Genomic DNA, 15,699 nt, shown 5'->3' with positions numbered 1-15,699 from the left:
TTAATAGCGTTCATACTGTTTTTTAGTTCTTTCATTTAAAATTCGTTTGGATAAGATCGGTTCAGCCATTGCTGAGAAACACGAATGAGAATTAGTCCGTTACATACACACACAGACACACACACACACAGACATTGTCCCAAATCGTCGAGCTGAGTCGATTGGTATATAAGACTCGGCCCTCCGGGCCTCGGAAAAAATCTTGAAAGTTTGAGCGAATTCTATACATTTCTTTTATAAGAAATGTAAAAATATGATTTTTGTGCTACCTCATTTAAAATGTGCACAACAAATTTGTAACAAATTCAATAGAATGTACAATTATACTAAAAATAACGGAAATAATGGATTTTGTGAAAACAGTAATTATATGCGCAATGAATGGTATGTACAAAACGACCAAGAATCGAGCGTTGCTAAAGCTACCCCTTTGCTATCCAATGAATTGTAACATACGTATAAAAATGGAACATAGGAAAAATTCATTCATTTGTGTTCTGATGTCGTAGACATAAAGCCTGCTGCGTTACTTGTCAGCCATTCTTCGGTGGCAATACATCCCATGACTGCCGCCTGGCACTGATACCATTTCATTCCAATGATACACTAGTGTGCCAGTTTTATGCATACACAGAAGATACAATCATCATATACCACAGAAAAAGTGGAACGCTTTTCCTTTCGAAGCCGAACAAAAGGATTTCAAGTGTGCACTGGCGATGGGGTGGTTTGTTGCAAGAGAACCACACTCTCTTGCTCTTTAAATTATGTGTAGCGTCAGGCGTGTTCAGATAAATTCGACACGGTGTGCGTTCTAAAGTGCTCTGCGGTGTATACATAGAAGTGTGCTCTCTGATTCATTTTCCTCTGGCAAGTGGTAGTGCGGGTGCGATAGACGAATTCTGGAGAAAATTTATAATAGGATTATAAATGTAGGTAACATTGAGAGCCTCCCTTAGTTTACTTTCTCTTTCGATTGTTGCGATGTCACCATAACACTTTGCACTAATCTTACAGTACATATCGAAAGCCGATAGTTTTAATAGAATATCATGCAAAGAGTTGAGTACTAAATGTCGAACCGACCGAGTAATGAACAGAAGAGAAAGACCCCAAAGAGAATCTCTCACTTACGTCCTATTCTAAATTTTCTCCAGCGCTGGCCAATGCGTTGTGTGAAGGAGATGGTGTTGGCTTATTGGATATTATGATTTTGAAATATTGAAATATATATATTGTCTTCGAATTAATAATTTTTTGTACAGACTGAAATACTATACTAACTTAAACCTATTTTCAATTTGAACATTTCTCTACTTAAGTTAAAGTCAAAATGATGAAAAATGCTATTGGAGAGCTGACAGCAAACATCTACCGGGTTATTCTGGCCGTACTGCGTGCGATGAGTAGAGCGCCGAAAGAAGTCCATTCTGCGCAGAGACCTACCAGGAACGTTGAAGTCCAGTTTAGCGAGAAGCAGAGGGCAGTCAATGTTGTCAGCGAGAAGATCGAACACAAGAAGTCGCTGCAGAAAAACTCTCCTGTTTCGTAGCGTAGGCAGGTTGATAAGAGCACAACGATGCTCATACGGTGGTAGTTCAAATCGATTTCGCCAGGGAAGCCGTCGAAGGGCATACCGGACGAAGCTCTTTTGCACCCGTTCTATGCGATTAATGTGTACGGTGTGATACGGGGCCCAAACGATAACTCCATACTCTAGAATTCAGCGTACCAGACTGATGTACAGTGCCTTCAGGCAGTAGACGTCGTTGAAATCTTGGGTGTTTCGTTTGATGAGTCCTAGTACTGCATAGGCTTTAGCAGTTACTGTATTGAAGTGTTCGATGAAACGTAGCTTACGGTCAAGTATAACACCAAGGTCCTTGATTGATGAAACTCGTTTTACTAGGACAGCGCTCACTGCATATTCAAACGTAATTGGCGAAAGTATTCGGGTGAATGTGATTATGTTGCATTTCTGAATGTTTATAGTCATTCCGTTTCTATCACACCAACTCATGATCCTATCTATATCCATCTGAAGTGCACAACAATCTACCAGAGTTGTTATGATGCGATAAATTTTCAGATCATCTGCGTACATCACCTTACACGATGTCAATTTGCTGCAAATGTCATTCACAAAGAGCACGAAGAGAAGAGGTCCAAGGTGACTTCCTTGAGGTACACCCGATGTGATGTCGAAAGGGTCTGAAAGTACAGTTCCAAGTCGCACAGATGCACTGCGGTTTGTAAGGTACGAAAAGATCCAATTGGTCAGCCAGTCTGGAAATCCGATTCGCCTCAACTTTTCAACAGCTAGCTGATGAGGAAGGCGATCGAAGGCTGTGGAGAAATCTACAGACACTGCATCAATTTGTTGTCGTTTCTCTAATTTATCAATCAGCGTTGACACATAGCCATTTTCTGCTGATGATTTGATACGAGATACTTCATAAAACTTACATGCAAGTTGCTCTAATGCTCTATATTTTACACTACCCGGGGAAACATAAAATTCCCGTTCCTCGGGGCTGGGAAAACGTTTAACGTATTTAATTAACGTAACACTTTACCAACGATCCATAGGACTAGATTAATTGTGTATAGATTGATAAATTGCCAATTTGCTGTGAATTGCGAAACGGGATGTGTACATCCACATAAATAACTAAATGACTCAATGTTCATTTTACCTATTTTGTTTGCGAATTTCGCGTCTCCACAAATGAAATTCTCCTTTAAAAGTACTATCCTGGTACTAAATTAGTTGCCAGTTATTATCATGCGAGACAATTGCAGGCCTATTGCGAAAATTCCACACTGAGGTTATTATTCAAATGACCAAAAAGTAAGCAAAATTTGGACTTTTAGTGGTACAATGAAAAAAACATGCAAGGAAACAGTTTTAGCTTATATTTTCGTCTTCATTTACAAATTTTTCCAAGACGAAAAAACAAAATGACACCCATGTACTGTGGTAGGAAACGCCAAAAACATGACCTTAATTCACTAGAGGTCAAACCATTGAATATATTCACCTAGTAGTGAAATAATAAACTTTCCATATGAATCATATTCATATTATACTTGTGGCTTTTAATCGAGAAAACAGTAACTTCTAGTAAATTTGTCACTTCTCTATGGATTTCTAAGTTGTGTTCTACAGATCTGAGAATCTGAACAAATATTTCAGATGTTCTACACATCTGAAATATTTGTTAAGGGGGTACACCACTGTAGAATTTAAAAAAACGATTTTTTATTTCTAGGTCTAAAATGTGCCTTAGGATGTAAAAAATGATATCCCAAAACATGGAAGACGAAAACATGACATAAATGTTCAAATTTTCAATTCTGCTGCAACGCATCTTATGTATATCCCGAGTGTACTAAAAACTTTAATCTCGTTTTTCTCGAAACCTCTTTTTTAAGCTGGCCGGAAATGTAACTCAAACAAATGATCTTTGATCGTTTTGAAATTTTCACAGTATATTCGAAATTGATTTCTCCAGCGACGTACGTAGGTTTTTTATTTATTCATTGCTAAATTTTTTCATTAATAATTTTGTGTCGATTTTTATGATACTTTCGGCGTTTTTTCACTCGCCATTTCGCGAAAAATCAAAATATTGAAAAAAGTCCTACGTACGTCGCTTGCTGTTATCATAAGGAATCAGTAAAACTCAATCTTCGGCTATAGGTCAAAAATTACGGGAGATAGTTTTCCGGCCGTGGACCCCTTCCAAAAAAAAACGCACCTGGGGGAAAATTCTGCACAGCCGCCATCTTGTGGTGAAATCAACCGAATTTTTTTTTGTGATTCATCACATATGTTATAAATCCCATTTAACAAGATCTTGATTCACCTCTTTATTGCGTCCAAACAGCTTCCCGAAATATGCCTATTTTTCGTGATCTACAGTGGTAACCCCTTGATCCTATTACCGCTTATGGTATCTGTAGATCCCCAATAGCTATAACTTTCGATTTCCACGAAATTTGTTTACAAATATCAGTTACCAGTATAACACCTTTCATTTGGGCAGTCAGAGTTAACATTATCAGTAGAACTGAAGTTCTTGCAATTGAATTGATAGGATTCCATTGAAGCAGTGCTGCAAAGGTGAAAAGTGAAGCTTTGATAGAACTCCCTTCGTTGTCGTGCAATATTATCGAAAAATTATTAACTGCGAAAGAAGCGCATATCTTGATTAAAACACTGAAAACCGACTTATTAACGGAGGCCCGGAGGGCCGAGTGACATATACCATTCGATTTTAGATTGTCTATTTATTCATTTAACGAGCTGACCTAATTTGATGATTTATTTTATTAATTTGATTTATATAAAGATTTATTTGTTATTTTATTTTATGAATTTGATAATTTCTTTCCTATTTTTTGCTAAATGAAGTTTTGAATTTCATTTGATTTATTAATTTCATATAATTTATTATTTTTATTCGAGGTTTTGTTCGTGCAGAACTTGAAAGTGTGCTCTTCTCACCTCTAGTTGGGTGCCTATTTCGCATGAGTTCTACTAGCTAGTGAATGTTCCAACACTGATATGTGTAAGATATGTCTCATATCACTGCTAGGTGGAATAAGTGGATTTTTATTTATATAACTAGTTCCTTGTAAATAAACAAGCCAAACTTTCAATTTATAAGAAGATAGGACTGCAAATCGCGACTATAAACAAAACATGACAGTCAAAAAAAACCAATCCCGGAAGTTGTACACGACTCTGCTGACGATGTTCGATTGTGTGGTAATGACGAAACCTACGCCAAGATATAATTCATACATTTTCCTGTGAGCAAGAGTTTTATACTGCAATCAAATGGGTAATAATAAATATTTATGAAATTGACCGATTAAATGAACGCTATCAGATTCACAAATATATAGAAATGGTTTCAAGAACATGTAAATATCTGGGAATTTAACCAAACGCTTGATTAGTGATGGATTAGAATTGTCAATTGTTAATAGCAGCCACGTGAGCTGGATGTTCACCCCCATTATCATAATTATCGTTCTTTACAATATAGCAATTATAAAAAATTACAAAAATGCGAAATAATATTTTATCCGTGTAGTGTGAAGCACAGGTTGAAAGGGTGTGAGGCAAAATATTAAAGCAAGTTATCCAGATCTAAGGTCAATTTTATGATGCTACTTCTCTTCACAGGGGTCTACACTGTGGGAAAGTTTATTTTTTACCTGCCAGATATTATTGTTCGTTCGTAAACGACACGGTTACACGTATGTCTATGGCAATGACCAGAAGGAGAGAAGCGCTTTAACGGCTGTCATATGCCGCTTCATGAAAAAAACAACTAGTCGTAAAGCAATGACCTCTGGAGCTACTTAAGATTCAGGTGCAAAACGTGTAATAAACGTAGTTTAATAACACATACTACGCATTGAAATTAGATTACTTGAAGCTTTAGGGGAACTGACAGAAAATTCGAAAGGATGAATTATTGTCGAAAATGAAACATTTACGGAATGGCAATGAATGAGGCATCCAATTGGAACATTTTTGAAGTGCATATTCTTCCATTTACAATTCTAAAAACAGTAATCCTAGACGAAACCCTAACATCTCAATTTGTCGCAGTGATCTTAGGTGGTCTCCGTCTGCAACAGATAAGGTAGAAAAAACACCCTTTACACAGATCATTCTCGGATCACTACAGGTAGGTAGTAGTGCTATGCTTGCATCGAGTCACATGGCGCCTATCGTAAAAGCAATCTCAAACAATCTTACCCTATTTTTACGAAAAAAAAGCCAACTAATCCATTCGAAAACAAACAAAAGTGACGCCGCCGGCGAAATAGGCCATCCGAAATTCTTTGTAAAGAATGAGTCCCTTATCTCTGTCAAAGGAACTATGCATTTCTACGACTTCTCGCATTTTAGTGGTATCCAGACTCTACAAATGTGCAGCTACAAGTGTTTTTATTGTATATCAAATAAGTTTATGGCTCCATTAACAGGTTACAGAAACTTTGGTTCGCTGCTGCACATTCCTTAGGTGCATAAAGGAATGCTAAATATTTGAACCGTGGTCCTTCTTTTCTCGAGCCAAGCTCTCCAAAGCAATGGCAGCACAATTAATGTTTATGCACAGATAAACATTAACACTCTTGTTAGCAAGCTTTTCTACACTCATTTGTACTGTGTACGCTGTATGATCGGAATGTTGACTGCAATCCGTTCGGAAGGAATTAAATGCGGCGCACTCAAGCCTACATAATAGCAAACGATTTACAGCAAACCGACCGCCTAGGCCGGTCTGGTTGTATGAATGTTCAAACAAACTGGGCTTTGTTCAGTGAAGCATTTTCTATGCCAATGTGCTACGGGGTTAGGAAAACACCGGCTGGGCGGCGTTGTTGGTTTATATTCTAAATGCAACACTAAACAACAGATGCCAACTAGATTCGAGTAGACGTGATTTACTTAAATCGCAGCAATTTATATGATAGAAGTGAGTAGATCATTTCTGGATCTGAACAATATAAATTCAGCACTGGTGCTCTTTCTGAGTTAGACAGCAGTCCCCGATTGAGAAATAAGTTTTGCTTCGTTTCGCCACCTAGCTTGGTTGGATCATCTAATTTTGATCGTTGGAACACTGCATTACTGCTGTTTCAAGTATAACTGTACCACGTAGCTTTCTATCGATTTTATAACCAAAAGATATAAAATCAAGCATATTTTCATGTAAACACTTCGAAACGTAGTGTTCCGGAAATTAAAAAAATTGGAGGGTTCTGTACAAGACACGACACAGTTACATTGAAAATGCAGCATGACTAGTGAACATTCAGTAAAATGGCCTATATGGATGTGAAAATAAATAAAAAATGTTTAATGGACTCAAGCTTATAGGAACCAAAGAATGATATCCATATTAGTGTGCCAAAAAAGGTGTTTTAGTAAATTGGAATGTTTAGATACGAAAATGATGCATGAAATATTTCTCAATGAATTCAAGTTGGGGGAAAGGCACATGTCACGAATTTCAATTAGGGCACAGACCAAAATTTTGACCTCATTAGAGAGGGTGCCGCACTCAGAGTCGTAGCATGGTCTTCTGGCGCCCTTGGCGGAGTCTCAGTTTTGCGCCTCTTTGGTGTTTACTTTGGCTTTCTTTTTTAGTTCGACCGTCAAACAATAATTTGTGTACATGGAAATGGCACATCTACTCCCTACTTAATTCCTGTTTGACTGTCGTTCATTTCATGCAAATTCCAGCCACTCCTTTACTGTATATTCATGAATTCAGTTGACGGTCAGTTCAGAAGACTGTTCATAAGGGTGCCAATGGAATGAATGGGAAACAAATAACCGGACGCACCTCGAAAAACCTTTTTAACCCGTGAAAAACAGAAAAGGACCCTTAGAAGATTAAAAGATTCAATTCGAATTTTTGGTGCTAAATGGCTTAGGATGTAATGAAACATCAAGATCTACTGCTACCCTATTTTTTAAGATAGCCGTTATGGAACCTGGAAAATTCTGGATTTGAGTTGATACAGGGGTTTGAAAAGGCTGCTTTTAATTTATTTTCTATTACAAATGTCTTAGAAATGCATAAAAATTTTGTTTTGTTGAAAGTTGCATCCCTGGTATTTTTAATTTTTAAACTGAGATTTTCAAATAAAAATCAAAAAAATTGATTTTTTTTTCGAATTGGCATTTTGACATTTCATGGATTTCTAAAACATTTGGCATACAAAATAAAATAAAAGCTCCATTTCCAAACTCAAGCTTCATCTCAATTCAAGAATTTTTCTTGTACTATAAAGGCATTTTTTACAACATTGCACCAGATCTCGACGCTTTATGACATTGTTATCATTAGATTTGGATTACCAGTCGGTTAAATTCCAGATTACACGCACTCATCTTTTTGCACAAGCAAATGAAACAAAGAAACTTTTATGATCTATTGCTGATTTAGTTTTTCACATAGTCTTCGTTCCAATTTCTAATTAAATAGGTTGGATCGAACCATCATATGAAGATAGATATGAGCATATTATTCCTTTATCATCAAATTAAGATTGCTTTTCAAGTTATATCCCCCATGATTTCTGTCCCTTCCTATTTTTCTTTTGACTTCGCGTCTGGCTTCAGATCCGTGCGTAAATAAACTGTCAACCAGAGATTCAACTTAGTACAGAATTGGGTGGACCTTAACTTTGTGATATTTCGGAACTCCTCCCGGCATCGAGGAGACTACAATTTTCATGGTACGGTATAGCTAGATCAATTATCATTGAGAAGATAACCATTGATCTAGTTTCCTCTACAATCATTGCTACATCTTTAAAAAAAAAATGACCCATGATCACATCTTCGTTCCCCTTGTTCCTATAAAACTGAGACAATGAGCGGAAAAAGTTTGCAATAATATTCGCTATTTTTGTTGAAACTTGAAGTCTTTGCTTGTTCGTTGGTCATTCTGGACTAACAGCCTCATAGCGTAGTCTTCTAGCGCCTTTGACAGAGTCACAGTTATGCGCCTATTTGCTGTCTGCTTTGGCTTCCTTTTTCCGTTCGACATTCAAACAGTTAATTTGTGTGTACCTAGGAACGATACTCCTATCCTGTCTTACTTTATGACTTAACCTCACTTAGGTTGGCGCCCTTGGAAACATTATTTCTAGTCATTGTTCACCGAATCCTCTTTCAATTTTAACAGCTTCTTACATTCTCTCACATACGGACTTTTGACGTAGAATTCTGTTTAGAGTACATTATAGAGGCCCTTTTTAAAATTTCGGAAAAATTAAGAAATTTCGAACTTGCATTCCCAAAAACTGCTATCAAATATCCTACTTCCGGAGTTACGGATTTTCCAATGTTTCGAAATGTTTTTCAATCCTTGGTAGATAGAACGACCTGCGTTAAGCCAACCTGAACATATGTTTTCCTGGAGTTTTTATGCCAAAATTCATTTTTTGGTATTCAACACAATAGAAATTTTTTGAATACTTATTTGCTTTCGATTACTACTTTAGATCTCAAAAATAAATTGATGTAGGGGTTTCTAGTGCTACATTGGATGCGATAGCGATGTTTGGGCATGTACCTCCAAATGGCGCTTGGTCCTCTTTGGTTTAACACAGGCAAAATATAAATGAAATATTTGCCGGTAAAATGAAAAGAATGGCACGATAATAAAAATGTATCATACATGTATCAATGGTTATATTAGCTCTAGTATCAATCAGCTTTTGTTAAGGAAACCTAAAACCTAAAAATAGTTCCTAGCAAAATAAACTCATTGCCATAAAAACCCATGCAATTAGTGTCTCTTCCACTACCCGTCAGCCCAAATGGCAATCGACTGTGAAATACCTTCGCTATCGGTGCCGACAAATCTTTACACATGCGGTACGTGTGTAATGTACTTACATTCATGCTCGTTGGATTAGATTCCAGCTACGGTTACGTTCCATCCGGCACAGCCTAAATAGACCATCGTCGAGGCGGTAGACTCAAGCAAACATTAATCGCGTGCAAATGATGCATCCAACCTCGTTGCTTCCTGAAATGATAAATCGAAAAGTAGCCAATTAGACAACACGTTTAAGCCTCTGTTTGAGAAATAGCACTGATTGACAAGTTGGGATTTGTAATAAATACCTATGTACTAACATTTAGTATGGAGCAAAAGTTATTTGCTAGGCTTCTTACAGCATCATTGATGTGATGACTACATGGGAGTCGCAAAGTATGGTAGGCAACATGTACCCGGTATGTGAGCCAAATAAACAACTGGTTCGCTGTCGTACAACTTGGAGACTGCAACTAAATATGCCGTCTCTCTATCTAGCAAGGTTTAAATTGATATTTAAGCTGGCAAATAAAACCGATCACTGAGATTGAACGGCTTATGGATCAGTTCTTCGACCAAAGCAGATACATTAATGTGTGTGAATTTGTTATGCAATACTTATCTGGTTGGTAGTTTATAGCAATCGAATTGTTGGTTGCCACTTAGACTAGTTTTCATTTTGTCTGTTCGATTGGATAGGGATCATTGGCCTTCTTTGGAATAGAAAAAAAATACAAAACTGCCGTCGTGTAGTTTTTCCAATCTCTACACAATACAGTCCCCTCATACCCTATACTGTTTTATGGGGGGTAAGATGAAAATTAAAAAAAATAATTTTTTGTTATGTTCAATAAGTGTTGTAAAAACGACGAAGAATATCTCATAATAATCCAAGCATTCCAAATTGCTCTTAGCTCTCCAACATGAAACATTTCATTTATTTCACCTTATGGTGTAACTATAGATTTCCCATTAATGCACACTGCGTTTAGAAATACTGAAGATATCTCATCAGAATCAAAATAAAGACAGTGAGAACCCTCCTTGATTAAAGTTCCAATAAATAAGGACACAAGCAACCAAAACTTCGTAAGATGCTTTGACTTTGTATTTTAAATAATTGTCGGCTTTGTATTTTAAGTAATTTGACCGAAGACCGTTTGGTCGAATGCCATTTGGCCAAATGTCTAATGCCATTTTGGCCGAGGGCCATTTTGCTAAATGTAATTAGGCCGACTGGTTTTGGCCGAACGAAATACCTACATCAATGCGCATTCTATTTGATTGACTAACCATAATACAGAAATGCATAGATACTATATAATTAGTAACGAATGTGACTTGTTTGTCTTAAATTGAATAGGGGAACCCGGGGCTATTAAGACAGTGGGGGTAATTCGTACCCCCTCGATTTTTCAGAAAATAACAAGATTTTCTTACTATCGTACATATTCGTGGAACCGCTATTCTAAAACATTAATTTTGAGAGCTGAATTTGAACAAAGAGTTCTTTGTAGAAAGGAGATAAAACGTGTTTCGTTTTTTTGCCATTCTCAAAACAAAAATCATTTGGATGGAAAAACAGTGATTAAGACAACAAATAAAAGTGAAAAAATAAAAGATAAGTGTTTTGGAAAGATTGAGGCTCCTATTTTATGGAATGATTTTTGTTTGGGTGAAAAGATGCTCACCACTTTTGTGCGAAATGAGCGTACAGGGTTATTCAGACCTCCCATTCTGTCAACCATCGTTCGGCGGCTTGCGGCTTGCGGCTGTGCACACCATTGCACACATCAGAGCAAAGAAAATACATGGACCCCTAATCGACAGCTGTGACTTACCAGATTAAGTTTTTGTAAAGCAATTTATTATTTTTTGCTTTTTAAGGAGTATCTCTTGTAACTAATTCATAGGTTATCATAAATCCATTGTGGAAAAATTAAAGAAAAATGACAAATCGAAAAACGTAGAGGTTTGCAAATCGTCACCAAGCGCTGCCATTGAGTGGTGCAAATGAACCTTTTATAGCACTAAAATATAGCTGAGGTTTCAAACTAACAATTAGATCCTTTGACCGGTACATTTTTTCACATCTATCCACCTAAAAGGGCGATTTGCTTATGTAGGTCCGAATAGCCCCGGGTTCCCCTACTATTTATTTATTCCTGTGTTTATAATATTTATATTGTACATATCCTACATAGTGCTCGATGGGGTCTTTAGTTTTCCGAAAGCGAGAGAGAGAGAGAACGAGAGAGAAGTATTGGTAAATTAGATGTATTTATTTCGGATTTATAAGCATAATTTAAAGGAATGCTTGTACGTTGTGATGGACTTCTTGAGTTTAACCTTCTTAGACACAAAAATTGACTCGTATTTTTAGAATTCATTCACCTTGCGTTAGTTGGTCATAATAATACGTTGAAGCCCGCATAAAAAGCAATAGTAGAATGATTTTATTTTTTTTTGTTTGTGTATGCTAAACATTGACTGCGAAACTTATTTAATACTCATAATGGCAAGAGGGCTCAGGGGTCCGAAGGAATATTTACAACCCTTGAATTTCAATGAACATGTATATAGAAATAGAAATTATCGAACCTTTTTGGGGTTTCATTACTCTCACTGATACAATAACAAAAAGGCTTTTAATTGCGATGCCTTTTTAGGGCGATGCTTATTGAAGTCCCAATTTTAGCTTGCCTTTGTGACAGTTTAATATAAGGTTAAATTTAACCCTATAAGGCTAAGAGTTTGGGGCTATTTATTAATGTTATATTAATAGAAACACGGTTCTTTCACTTAGTTTAGAATATATTTTCATTTATTACGTAATAAAAACTGTTTTGAAAATATACTTGCTACCGCCCGTTAGAAAATGTCAATCTTCGTAATCTTTGATGTATTTCCAACGAGATTTGTGCAAATATAAAGCTGGATCATAAATTCAGAAAGAAAATAAGGTGGGTTACTGGTTATTAGCTGTAAATATCCACTGTATTCTGTATATTGAAAAACGAGACCACAGATTACAGACGTTCATTTATTCATTTTAATTGTTTCTTTGCAATTTTTATCACTTATAAACACAATTTGAGGATTAAAAATAGGTGTTTTTACAAATTTGCATCACCAACTTATAGGATCTAGAGTTGTTTTTTTTCAAAATCAAGCCAATTTTACAGTCCAAAAAGAAATCACCGTATTTTTTGTAACTCTTCACCAAACTGATACTTTTAACCGTACCTCAATAAAAAGGAATTAGAAGAGTTGCCAAACTCCTAACAAGTAGATTTTGTAAGATTGGAACACTTCTCGCTTCATATTCCTGCGTTATGAACGAAACGAAAAGGTGGCAATATAGTTGACACGACATTATTAAGGATTAACACCAATGTAGCACACATACTTTAATGCTGTTATGACATACGCCACTATACACAAACATTATCATCATTATATTATATATCAAATTAAATAATACATTTTGTAATTTATTTCTAGTTGTATCTTTTAATCTTTACAACATAAACTGGTCTTCATAGTCTAATATTAAATATAACATATTTCCAAACGGCATTCAGTCTAACGCTATTCGACCAACAGGCATTTGTCCAAACGACATTCGGTCATACGGTATTTGTCCATTCGGCATTCGACCAAACAGCATTCGGGCAAACGGCATTCAGCCAAACGCCATTCGGGCAAACAGCATTCGGGCAAACGGCATTCAGCCAAACGCCATTCGGGCAAACGGCATTCGGGCAAACGGCATTCGAGCAAACGGCATTCGGGCAAACGACAACATAGATAAATTTGCCGACGTTGCCTCGGAGCATTTCTTTACAGTAGTGTTAGTGGGCGCACGATATCTCCGCGACCGACGATCTGATTGATCTGGTTTTTAACAGTACTTTCTTATTTTAACCCTTCGGAAGTCGCCCATATGGCCCACTGAACGAGCAGCCGCTAATGCTCTAAGACGGTTTCGCTAGCTTTTCAGAGCAGCGTGCACTCAGTGCACTAGCGCGACTGCTGGAAGGTTAATAGCAAGATCTTCAATGCAATAGTTTGCAAACAAAAACGAGTTCCGAAATTTTATATTTTTTGGAAAAAAAATATTAGTTTACAGTTATAATGGTTTATAGAGGCATCGTACTTAACGCAAAAGGTATTTGAAACAAGGAAAGTTTATAGAACGTCTATAGCAATATTTGGTCGGACCATTGAATTCATATTTATCCAATGAATTTTACCGGAACTGTAATATCAATTTTATAATGAATTAGGCATACAATGTTGCATACCGGTTATATTTAGATGTATGAAAAGTACTATCTGTTCAATATCCTGTGCGTCCAAATTTTTTTTGACGTCGTTTTTAACCCTGTAATGTTGGTTGCACTGGGGTAAAATATACCCCACGCCATCTTTGGAGCCGTGTGAAGACGAGAATTCGGCATTTACTGACATGGGACCCTAACCATAATTCAATTTAGAGTTCTTAGGCCATTACAAATCTTTTTTAAAAATTATGTCCAAGTGCAAATTTTTTTCTGAAGGGGGGGGCAAACAAAAAATAAATATTTATTTTAATAAACACAATTTTTTTTATCTTTTTGCATTTTCTTTCGATTGTTCTCGTGGACGTTTCCGCAGGGTGATTTCGTATAGCGGGGTTGAGCTATTTGTTTTACTAGAAAAATTCAAGCAAACATTACTGAATCAATCAAAAGTTCACATAGGAAAGGGATGCTAAAGTTTTCGTTTTAAATAATTTTCCCAATAGTGCAATTTTTAAATTCCCAATAAAAGCTTGAAAGTTCTCTAAGAACTTAATGTAAACATTTAAGAGTACTTTAAGGTATTAACTTTTGGTTGTTTGAATAGTTTTCGTTCCGTCGTGGCGGCACATGGACCGGTCTTTACACACAAGGCATGAAAATCGGTCAAAGATGACCCTGCTTGATAACAATGTACAGAAACAGGATTGCAACATTTCACTTATGGACTTTTGGAAAACATTCTGGAATGAATCCAAAGGTAAAGTGTGCGTCAATGGAATTATTCATCTCAGATATGGTTTTCTCTGATATTTTTTTCTATTGCGTATTTCGTATACAGTAGCCTGGCGAACGTACATCCTGTGCATACTATACTTTTTCAAACTCTAGTGGAAACATCAGCTTTGGTTTATCGCTTGTGATTGAAGACTTGTAGATTTGTTTGTTTGGTACATGATAGTAATTCGGCTCGGTTCCGTGTACATCTTCGAAATCTTTGCATTTTTCTCCATCTTGTTGCGCAGTAGGTAGCCAAATCAGATAAATTCATTTGATAGTCGTACGGATTTATGAAATGTATAGCAATCATCAGTTCATTTTTTGCCTTTTTCATATAAGGAAGACTGTGCAATCACTCTGAAATTCGACTTTTTAAGCTACACCCGGAGTGTCGAGTGTCATATACCACTAGATTCAGTTCGTCGATATCTGAAAATGTCTGTATGTTTTATAGTATGGTTAAATAGCTTCAAAAGTGCATTGGCTCTAGATGGGATTCACTTTTGTGCGTAACCGCTACTAATAGTCCTTACTTATCTTCCTTCCTTTTGTTCCACGAGACTGCATTGAAGTGTTATATCGTGGGGAGGCTGATTCAGTCTTAAGACAAAATGATACATTAGAGCGGTTTAACTCCGAACACATTTCCGGCTAATCGCAGTGGTGAACTTCCGTTAGCCGTTTGGCTCCCGTTTCTGTGAAGTATTTAGTTCCTGTTTTCGCGAGCCATCTCAATTCCTCGTCGGAAGTTCTCCCGATACCGATGCCTGTTGCGTGAGTCAATTAGCTCCCAGTTTTGTCGCAATCTTCTCGCATAGTCCATAAATCCTGCTCAAAGGGCCAACCAGTACTTGGAGAGGACGGTTCGGCGATACCGGATGGAGCGTAGCTTCTGGTTCGCTGATTCCGGTTCGTTGAAAACTCGAGGACCCACCGCTGGTGCTTCACTCGACCTACTCGATCTTGTCCCTGACGGTGAAACTAGTCTGCTCACATGCTTCGGTCCGGCGATTCCAGCTGGTTCGTAATGCCCAGTACACTGGCGCCTCAAGCAAACCTGTGGTTGCTCTCACAGCCTTCCCCTTAACATATACATCGTAACTTTAAAAGTTCAAATCGATGATATATTTTCCCACCGCGCTGTCTTTCGGCTGCTAGTCATCACCAACTCTGTTTTATGATGGGCAATCGTCTCCGTGTCGAGTGTCTCCTCTTCTAGCGATTGTCCGATTACTTGGAACACCACATCATCCGTGAAGCCGAAAATCGTT

At 37.1% G+C, this 15,699-nt stretch overlaps 1 protein-coding gene across 7 annotated transcripts in view; it reads right to left on the bottom strand.

Moving 5' to 3' along the window:
• LOC131681734 (uncharacterized) overlaps positions 1-15,699 on the bottom strand; it is a 261,792-nt gene that overhangs the window by 113,571 nt on the left and 132,522 nt on the right. For all 7 annotated transcript variants that reach the window (XM_058962718.1, XM_058962716.1, XM_058962717.1 and 4 more), the window contains one exon: positions 9,443-9,575. The gene's annotated coding sequence lies outside the window, so the exon portion shown is untranslated. The remainder of the gene's footprint in view (positions 1-9,442; positions 9,576-15,699) is intronic.

Source organism: Topomyia yanbarensis, chromosome 2, assembly GCF_030247195.1.
Source record: "Topomyia yanbarensis strain Yona2022 chromosome 2, ASM3024719v1, whole genome shotgun sequence".
Lineage (NCBI taxonomy): Eukaryota > Metazoa > Arthropoda > Insecta > Diptera > Culicidae > Topomyia > Topomyia yanbarensis.
This window is presented reverse-complemented; position numbering and strand designations above follow the sequence as displayed.